Source organism: Dermacentor andersoni, chromosome 5, assembly GCF_023375885.2.
Source record: "Dermacentor andersoni chromosome 5, qqDerAnde1_hic_scaffold, whole genome shotgun sequence".
In the NCBI taxonomy this organism is placed as follows: domain Eukaryota; kingdom Metazoa; phylum Arthropoda; class Arachnida; order Ixodida; family Ixodidae; genus Dermacentor; species Dermacentor andersoni.
The window spans coordinates 28,804,029-28,814,896 of NC_092818.1; the positions used below are offsets into that span (position 1 = coordinate 28,804,029).

The 10,868-nt window shown below is 49.8% G+C and overlaps 1 pseudogene; it reads left to right on the top strand.

Moving 5' to 3' along the window:
• The first annotated feature begins 1,373 nt into the window (after nt 1-1,373).
• On the top strand, nt 1,374-7,669 carry LOC126520273 (uncharacterized; annotated as a pseudogene).
• Nucleotides 7,670-10,868: the final 3,199 nt, after the last annotated feature.

The following is a 10,868-nucleotide window of genomic DNA, read 5'->3' on the forward strand; positions in this document are numbered from 1 at the left end:
TAAAATATAGGAAATTATCATGTTTTGAAGATTGCTTGTTTACGAAAAAATATAATTGTCACTGCTTGTCACCCGTTCGCCATCGGCGCGATGCCGTCAACGGGGTATACAAGCGGGTTGGCCGTTGTGTACTCAAGCGAACAAAGCGAATGAATGAATGAAACCGCGTTTATTCCACATTAAAATGCGCTGAAGACGCTGCGGTGGAAAGAGGAAGGGTATTATTGCAAAAGGGGAAGGGTAAGGCTGCCAATGTTTTATTAATGAACGTCCTGGAGGCAGCTATGTGGGGACCGCATGACACTTGTGGCTGTCGCAGCAGAGCCGATCGCCGACGGGTGGTGCTGCAGGGTCCTGAAGGAACAGCAGCAGTGCTCGCCAGAGCTCGATGGCATGGTCCGGAGACGTGGTATCTGATCAAGCCGACGTCCGGAGAGAAGAAGGCGAGGGTCCCCGCTGTATGGTGGCCAGGGCTCGAAGCGTTGGTGGGATGTAGAGGGGGCACTCCCAACAAAGGTGGTTTAGATCAGCACGACATGTGCTCATGGAACAGAACCCACTTACGGGTGGTGGTGTACCCGCCTTGTGGAAACGGTTCAACAAGTGAGGAGTAAGGAGGGTGCTTGTCTGGATTCTCCGAAGCAAGACTGACTCTCGCCGTGTGAATACCTTCGGTGGAAGTGACGGTATAGAGAGTGGATTGCCCACTGCTGCGAGGTAGGCGGCACGTCGTTGTTTGGTCGCATGCTTGTCTGCCATTAGGTCTGCCACCTCAGGTGTGGTAGCTAGGAGAGGATAAGGATTATCGGAGGCTCAGGCTAGCGCGGTAGAGAGATGAGCGCGCGCCAGTCTATGAGCCTTCTCGTTTCCGGGGATACCGCATTGCGCAGGGACCCAGTGAATGGTAACATCGTGACCACAGTCGCGGAGCAGGCGTGCTTGGTGCCGCACCTTCTGCAGTACGGGACCTGTGTAAATAACATGAGCACATGCCTGATGGGCAGCCTGATAATCTGTGTAAACATGATGGTGAACAGGCTTAGTTTGAGACGAAGTTGCCAGGGCCCACTCCAAATAATCTTGGATGGCCATTGTTGTGTCATCACCTCTTAGATAAAACCTGTAGTGGCACTCTGACGTCACTGAAGTCTTGAATTGTGTATATTAGATAGAACGCAGGTGCTTGTGTGTGTGTGTCTGTGATGTCACTGATTAGTGGCACTGTATAGCTATATAAGACGGCCACGTAAGGGCCTTGTGGTTCTTTTCCGTTGTATTGCTAGTGGCAATAAACATGTGTTCTTGCAAGTAGGCTGCTGCGTACTTGAAGACAACAGTGGTGACGAAGATGGTATTCCCATAGCGGATGATAACCAGGCCACGGCTGAAGCGCTGATTGCGGCTCCAGCAGTTTGGGAACTGCAGGCGTCTAGGCGGACTACCACAGCATGGCTTCCTTCGGCCGCTTCGAGCCGTTCATGGAGGAGGGAGACGAAGACTTCGAATCTTATGTGAAACGCTTTGAACACTACATCCGTGCCACCGAGGTCAGCGACGACTTGAAGGTATCCGCTTTTGTGACGGCCATTGGAAAACAGACCTACCGCACGTTGAAGAATTTGTTGGCCCCAGTGAAGCCCAAAGTCAAAACATACGACGAACTGGTCAGGGCTCTCAAAGGGCACTATTCACCGACGCCCTTGGCGATAGCGGAAAGGTTCCGGTTTAACCGTAGGTCGCAGCAGCAAAACGAACCAGTTGCTACGTTAGCATTAGAACTGAAAAGTTTGGCTGCATCCTGTGAGTTCGGGCAATTCCTGGATGACGCTTTGCGGGATCGGTTCGTGGCCGGTCTGAGAAACGAAACAGCACAAGCTGAGCTCCTGAAGAAGAGTACCCAGACGTTCCAAGCTTCTTATGACCTTGCCACAAGGGGGGGAACTCGCTCGCACCGAAACAAGGAAGAATCATCCTAAAGACCTCGGCGAGGTGAACTTGGTCCAGCAACCCCAACAAAGAAAACCCGAGGCCACTGCATGGACAAGACGGGCAGCGCGCAAGAACACGGAACGGCAAGTCGAATCAACTGACTGTTTCCGTTGCGGATCAACGCACACCACCGCAACCTGCCCCTTTCGCAAATATCGATGCCGGGCCTGCAAAAACGTGGGACACCTGGTAAGGGTCTACAAAACGACACCACGTTCGGTACACGCCCTTGAAGAGAGCACTGGTTTAGAAGGCTCGTGTGACTCGGACAGTATAAGTGGTGAGGACGATATTTTGCTGAGCCATATTTTTTCATGTAACAGTAATGACGGTAGCTACATTGTGAAAGTTAGGATGGCAGGTAGGAATGTGATAATGCAAGTTGACGGAGGAGCATCTGTGTCTATCGTACCAGAAAAGATGTACCGGCAATATTGGTCGGATTTACCTATAGAAAGTTGTAGTTTACGGCTAAAAACGTACGAACGTACGAATGCGAATGTTTTACTTTTGTTGACCTTTCTACAGCGTACCAACAGTTGCAACTGCACCTTGATTCGCAACCTTTGGTCACTGCGAACACCCACCTAGGCCTTTTTCGATACACTCGTATGCCGTACGGAATAACACGTGCTGCGTCTGTTTTCCAAGCAATGATGGATGACATGTTAAAGGGTTTAGACAGAGCTTCATGTTATCTTAATGATGTGTTAATAGCAGGAGAAACAACTGAAGAATGCTATAATAAGGTAGAAGCTGTGCTGACACGGTTCAGGGAACGGGGTGTGAAATTGCGGAAGGAGAAATGCAAGTTTTTTGCGAATGCGGTGACCTATTTCGGTCACGTGATTGATGACAGAGGAATCCGTCCTTCAGAAGAGGAGGTGCGCGCTATCAAGGTAGCACCAACGCCAAAAAAAACAAGAACGAGCTACGCGCCTACTTATGCTTGTTAAATTTCTATGGGAAATTCGTGCCGAACATGTCAGCACAGTTTAAACCATTATATGACTTGCTCGCTGAGAACGTTAAGTGGAAATGGACGGCTTCCGCAGAAAAAACCTTCAAGGAATCCAAGGGCTGACTGCTCAGTGCCTCCGTACTCGCCTACTATGACCCTTCCAAGGAGCTAGGGTTGGTTTGCGACGCGTCTTCGTATGGTTTAGGCGCAGTCCTTTTTCACAAGGAAGGATCTGAAGAAAGACCAATCGCTTTTGCGTCTAAGACTCTGACTAATACGGAGCAGGCGTACGCCCATATCGAAAAAGAAGCCCTGGCTGTCGTGTACGGGCTAAAGAAGTTTCACAAGTACCTTTTCGGGCGGAAATTTGGGATCTACTCCGACCATCAACCCGTAGTGGGGCTATTAGGACCCGGTAAGCCAATTCCTGCTATGTCGGCGGCACGCGTGCAGCGTTGGGCCTTAGATTGCTGCTTATGCCTACAAATGGGTTTATCGCAAATCGCGGGATATCTGCAACGTTGACGCACGTTCACGCCTGCCGCTTCCGAACACAGCTGGCGGGTGCACAGATGACGTGTGTGACGTGTACATATGTTTTTCTACGCTGGACGAGATCCCACTCTCGGCAGAAGACATTAGAGGACAAACAAGCAAAGACAAGCTGTTATCAAAGGTGTTCTTTTACACGGAGGTCGGCTGGCCTTCAAAAGTGTCTGATGACGCTTTGGCGCCATATTTCGTGCGACGAAGTGAGCTTTCTGTTGACAGAAAATGCGTGACGTGGGGAAATCGAGTGATAGTGCCAATGTCTCTTCGCGGAAAAGTGCTATCGTTGTTGCATGAAGGCCATCCTGGAATGGCACGTATGAAAATGCTGTCTAGAGGCCACGTGTGGTGGCCCCGCCTTACGCAAGACGTTGAACAAACAGTGAAAAAATGTGTCACATGCCAGTTGACCCAAAACGCGGCACCCAAAGTTCTTGTAATGTCATGGGGAGTGTCTAGGCGCCGGTGGAAGCGTGTGCACTTAGATTTTGCTCATCGTGACCAACATTGGTTTGTAGTCCTAGTTGACTCCTATTTAAAGTGGGTTGAAGTGTTTGTCATGAAGTCAACTAGTAGTGAAAAGACAATAGAGAAGCTGCGCACAGTATTTGCCGCGTACGGGTTACCGGAAGAAGTGGTCACAGACAATGGCCCGCAGTTTACATGAGCACTTTTCGAGACATTCATGAGAAGGAATGGAATTCGGCACACTAAATCGCCTCCTTATCACCCAGCATCGAATGGCAGCACGGAACGTTGTGTACAGACTTTAACAAAAATCTTATTAAGCAGGTCATAGACGAACAAAGAAATAGGCAGATGAAGTCTCTCCAGCACCGGATCGACCAGTTCCTATTCAATTATAGCAACACGCCAACAGGGGTCACTGAAGACACCAGCCCAGCTATTCATATCGTGGAAACCTAGGACAAGGTTGAGCCTTCTCCATCTGGATATCCAGCAAAGGATGAAAGAAAAACTTAAGCGAACAAATCAGTCGGCAAATCTGCGACGAGGTGCGTGGAGGGACTTCGAGGAAGGAGAAGGCGTCCTTGTGCAGGGTCTACGACCCGGGGAAGGGGAGTGGTTGAGCGGCGAGGTAAATAAACCAGAGTTCAAGTACTTATGTGGTCGGGATAGGGAACGAAGAGCGGTACGTTCATGTTGATAATCTGCGACCGCGAACATTTCAGGACTGCTTCCCGCAATCGGTTCATGCACCATCTCCAAACACGCCAGCATGTAGCCAAGACATTGTGTCTCGCACGTCTCAAGCTGCACATCCTGTCAACGATAGCGAAGCGCGAGAGACGGTTCAGGCACCGTGTCCAAACACCGACCGCCAGCATGTAGCCAAGACATTGTTTCCCGCAGCTCTCTAGGTGCACACCCTGTAAACGACGAAGGTGAGCAAGAGACGCCTGACAGCGATCAAGTAGGTGAGAATGCAGTAGCTACCGACAAACAGGCCACCCCTGCGGACCCATTGTCTGCAGGCGGGGAGCCCAGCGGTGGCGCATCGCCATCTTCCAACAGGAGCTTCGACGCAGCACCAGGCAAAGACGACCGCCTGACCGCTACTAAGAACACTTCAGGGGGGAAGGGAGTGTTGTGTCATCACCTCTTAGATAGAACCAGTAGTGGCACTCGGACGTCACTGAAGTCTTGAATTGTGTATCTTTGATAGAGCGCACGTACTTGTGTGTGTGTGTGTGTGTCTGTGATGCCACTGATTAGTGGAACTGTATAGCTATATACGTAAGTGCCTTCTGGTTCTTTTCCCTTGTATTGCAAGTGGCAATAAGCATGTTTTCTTCACATCCTCCAAAGATAAAGTTGGCCAAAGCCTGTCGCCACGAGCAAGTAGAACAATGCCATTGCAGGAAATGCAGAAACTGCAGCAGCAGCAACAAACGACGACCGATGGGACAAACTTGCCGCCACAGCTGCTGCCTGACGCAACACCCTACCAGCAGCTACAAACAAGGGATTTGCTTTTGCCATGTGCTGAGGCAAACGAATTTGAGAGAGACTTTTATGGGCGTGAGGTAATGGCCACTCTTTATTTTCCGCTTTCCTCCTCCGCTTTCTGCCCCATGGACCCGCTGCAACTTCCTCACCCTCGTTCTTCCTCGCGCTCGCTTCGCTTTCGCCGTCTTTCAGCCCCCTCTGCCCTCCGCGTTCGCTGTTTCATTCTTCGGCCGGCTCATTTGCACGGTTACGACGCCAACGTTCGAATCCAGGAGCGGGTGCGTTAAAGGTGCGCTTTTAAAAAAAGAGAAACTGAATGGCAGAGTGAATGTACATTTGCGCAACTAAGGTTAGCGTTAAGAGGAATGTGCAGGCAAAGCTTCAAACGCGTCCATTCAGCACGGTTCATAAAACATTCATAAGCACGAGCTCGAAAGCGTTATAGGACCGTTAAACAAAATGTTTCCCAGTCTCCTTTTAAAAACTACAGGCACTACCGAATTAACACTCGGGAGCAAAGTGCAGAATGTTGAGTCTAATAGTGGGGCGAATATTTTGAAAGTTTAAAAAGGCTTTGAAAGGTTTCAGAAGTTGCGCAGTTACTGAATAGCAATTTTCATGCTATTCTCCTGCTCAGCACGAGGGGAACATACTGGTATTTCCTCGTGTAGTCGGTGAAATAAACAATGTTACTTCATTATACCAGGTAAATAAATACGGAAGGTTATCGGTTTAGTGCAAGAAATGTTGAGTGCTTCGGTCAACTTCGGTTTTTGCTCTCCGTTATTAAAGCACGCGTTTTGGAGCATTGCACATCTTACAAGAATCATAAAACTTGTCCGTGGTACTGATAGATCTGCAGCTACCTAGGTAAAGCTTAATAGGATCAAAGAAACTGTTACGCGTTATACGTGCGCATTGTTCGAATACATTTAGGTACCGGCTTTGCAAACAATACAATATATATTGTGAGGAAGGCCCGTGACGGGATAGGTCCCATCTTCATTATTCTAAGAGCAGCTAACAGGAGCTATACTGAGCTTCCGGTGAAGAAGATAAATTCTACTGCCAAGTTGGTAATGTTTAGTGGTTTCGTAAAATGTGACAAGTGCATCGTTCTGCTGAGTTACTTCCTGCCCCTTCGGAACTTCGGAGCTTCCGAAGGACCAGATCGTTGAGATCGGACCAGACCAGCTTCGTGGACCAGATCGTTGAGCTTTCGGAAGCCCTCGAGACGTGATATAATAAGAACCGGGGCAAGCCCCCTACTCTCGAGTAGAGGCTGCCTTTCGAGCGAGGTTACACGATTCGAAAGCTCTGATTGCGTCTGTCGCATCGGTGTAAATGTAGACACGTTCTTCGCCACACAAGGCCAGCGCAACCATGATTCGCTGGGCTATACCCGGGGTGGCTGTCCATACCGAGGTGGAGGAGGGAAGCACCCACCGCCCGTCTATAAGCGACAACGCAAACATTCCCTTTTTCCCGTACGACGCCGCATCGACAAAGACCGCAGAGTTCATGTCACCCCTACTTTATTCAAGATGGCTTCTGCACGAGCTTTACGTTTACACTCCTTATGCTGTGTATGTACGTTTCGCCGGACAGGCCCCGCCAGATAGGTCGTCCTGGTTTTCTATGTGAGTGTTATCTACCAGTCCTCCATTATTCTAGGAGGCAAGCTAACAAAGTCAAAGATTCGCCTACCGTGATGGTGGCGAATGTAATTTTCTGTATTTGACGGGAACAGTTCGTGTGTGGTTTGAACACCACGAAACAGCACTCTGGGACTGGGAGACCTGCAAGCAGAAGCTGCGAAATCTCTTCGGAAAAGCGTTGGGTCGCAAGGCCATCGCGAAGAAAGAGTTGACATCACGAATTGAAACGTCAACCCAGGGTTACGTCATCTACGTACGAGACGTGATGGCATTCTACTGCAGGACCGACGGTTAAATGCCTGAGTCTGAAAAAGTCGCGCATGATATAAAAGCATCGCCTATAACGCCTTCAGTCTACCGATTTGAAACAACCGCGCTTTGATTAATGAATTTATCACGAAGTAGAAGCGTTTGGAGCGCTTTAAAAGCCGCCGTATCTAGCAGTCATTTGCATGGCTTCCCAATACGGCTGCAACATCGTGTTGTGAGCACCGACAGGACATTCCTGCGCAGCAGCAACTGCAGCCTTCATAGCAGCTGAGGAGGATTGTGGGCCGAGAGCCGGAAGCGATATGTACCCTCCTGGCAACGATACAAGCGCTCTTATGGTCACCCTAGTTCAAGGTATTGTAAGCCAAGAACTCTCCAATGTCGGCTTACAATGAGTGCGGTGGCCAGTTCGCAGCCGACCGAATGTCCTTCATTCATACATACCTAAAATTAATGGCACCGTCGAGGTTCTCGCAACATGGCAGAGTGGCGAATACCGGATGATCGACCTATTGGCTTCAGTGTTCACCATCTTGGCCACGTCGCTCGATACTGTCGCAACCACTGGGCCTCATTGGATTTCTCGAACAGCCCTCGTCCAGACGGCAGTTTTCGCCATATCCAGCCGCAAGCCGAGCCGAACTTGCACGCCATTGCGGATACGAACACATGGCGCCGTCGTTTATCTTCGCGCATCACTTACCAGTAAAGTTCTCCGCAGAGTTGTCACCCGTCATCCAGGTCACCCAGGTCCAATCGCCTGCTTCCGTCTTTTCAACCTACGCGCGTACCTCAGGAAAACTAAGAGATGCAGCTCCCGCTGTTGACGCTGAATTTTCCGCCAAAGCCTCTCACCCTGCCGCCCAGACGCAATATAGTCGACGAAGTTGACCGTGTATATGTCCCAGCGCTCTTTGATACTAGAGCCCATATCTCGGTAATGCGCAACGATCTTCGTTGTCGCCTGAAGAAAATTCTCACTACTGCTGCATCCCGTGTTATGAAAGGTCACCGACGGAGCAACTCCCATTATTTATGACATGTGTACTGCCCCAATAGGTGTTGCTGGTCTGAACACGTCCATTTTATTTGCTATTCTTGATTTGTGTTGCCATGACCTGGTCTTCGGCTCGACTTCTTACAGGACCATTCAGAACTGGTTGACTGCTGTGCTGCCCGGCTCCAGATCGAGCTGCCCAATCAACGCTGTCGTCAAAAATAAGCTCAACCTGATTTATGTTCTGCTGGCTTCGCACAGTTGCCACCTCAAGCAGGCATGATATACCTTTGACGTGCGCCACAACTGTTCCTGACGGTGACTGTGTGCTCACGCCAAATATCCGTGTTCTGCTACGCTCGGTTGCCGTTCCTCACACCATTGTGACAATTGCAGACAATTGCGTATTCCTTCCTGTAATAAACTTCGGTTCACGTACGGAAGATATCCAGGAAGGCTTGTCGCCTGGTAACGCTTCTCCGATCGACGATACTGCCATCTCTGTATTGGGTGTTGCATCCTCGGCGTCAGCCCCCTGCTGCCCGATCGGTTCCGCAGCGCCCGATCCTGGCATATTTTCGGTGATGATCGCTCATGACCTGCTTCTCGAACACGCTGCGAAAATCTGCGGCGTCCTCGTGTCTAATGGCGACATGTTTGAGCTTGAGGATCCCCCACTGGGACAGACTTCCATTCTGACCCATAAGATTAAAACGAGTGATGCTGGCGCGCTCTGCCGACGTCACTATCGCGTGTCTGACCAGAACGCCACGTTATCCAATGTGAAGTAGACAATATGCTAACCGAAAGTTTAACTGTGCCCTCTTCTAGTCCTTGGGAATCACTGGTGGTCTTGGGGAGGAAAGACAATGGCAGCCAGCGATTTTTGTGTCGACTATGGTCAACCGAACAAGATCACGAAACAGGATGTGTGCCCTCTCCTGCGGAATAATGACGCTCTGGACTGCTTTCACGGCTCCAAATACTTATCTTCAATTGACCTCTTATCCGTTTATTGGCAGATTGCTGTGGACAGACTCGACCGTGAGAAGACCGTTTTGGCTACACCGGACGCCTTTTACCATTGTAAGGTAATGCCTTTCAAACTTTGTAGTGCTCCAGCAATTTTTGGAAGAACGATAGACTCTCTCATTCCGGGGCCAGAGGTGGTCCACCTGCCTATGTTATCTGGACAAGGACGTAGCATTTTCCCCTACGTTTGACGGCCACCTCAGTCGCTTGATCGCTATTCTTGAAATGTCTAACGAGGCTGGCCTTCAACTTAACTCTTCTAAGTGTCATATTCGACACCACAAAGTCAAAGTTCTCGCCACTTTTTCAGTGATACCAGTATACGTGCTGATCCTGATCCGGATAAGATAGACGCAGTCAAGAACTTTCCTGTACCCTGCTGAGCAAAAGATGTGTGCAGCTTCGTGGGGTTATGCTCCTATTTCCCTCACTTGTTAAAAAAAATTCTGGATTTCGCCTGGCCACTGAGTGACCTTCTCCAGAAGAACGTTCTATCGTGGTCGAGAACAAGCCGTCGCCTAAGGCAGCCTCATCTGCTTGTTAACAACGCCTCCCATAGTAGGCCACTTTTTTCCATGTGTACTAACGTAAGTTCGCACGGACGCCACTGGCCATGGCATAGGTACCGTCCGCGCGCCACAGCAAAAGGGAGTCGAGCGGGTCATTACCTACGCCAGTCGCCTCTTGTGTACTTCAGAGCGCAACTTTTCTGTCTCTGAGTGCGAGTGCGTCGCTCGCCTGGGCCAGTGGCTAAGTTTGGCTCGTAATTGTTTGGCCGTCCATTTTCTGTTATCACACATCCCCATGCACTCTGATGGCTATCGTCAATAGAAGGCCCGACTAGTTGCCTTTGTAGCTGGGCACTCGGAGTGCAGGAGTATTCTTTCGTTTTGATGTACAAGTCCGGCCGTTTACATCTAGACGCCGACTGTTTGTCTCGTCATCACATCCATATTTCTTACAACGACGAACAGGACGCCCGCACCTAAATAAATTAGATTATGGGGTTTTACGTGCCGAAACCACTTTCTGATTAAGAGACACACCGCAGCGGAGGACTCCGGAAAGTTCGACCTCCTGGGGTTCTTTAACAGGCACCTAAATCTAAGTACACGGGTGTTTTAGCATTGCGCTCCCATCGAAATGCGGCCACCGTAGCCGGGATACCCACACTTGCTTCCTGGCCATTTATAGATTTCGCGACATAGTTACTGAGCAGCGAAACGACGACTCTTTCCGGTAGATCCTTGAGCTTTTCAATTCAGCACAATCTGATCGCTCAACCACAAAGTCTGTCTTTCATAACATTTTTATCGACGCAACATCATCTCTAATAGACCAGTTTTGCTGCTAGTTGTCCCTCATCATCTCCGTTCTACTGCTCTTTTTGAGCTCCACGACGCACCCACTGCCCGACACCTATGCACCTCCCGCACTTACG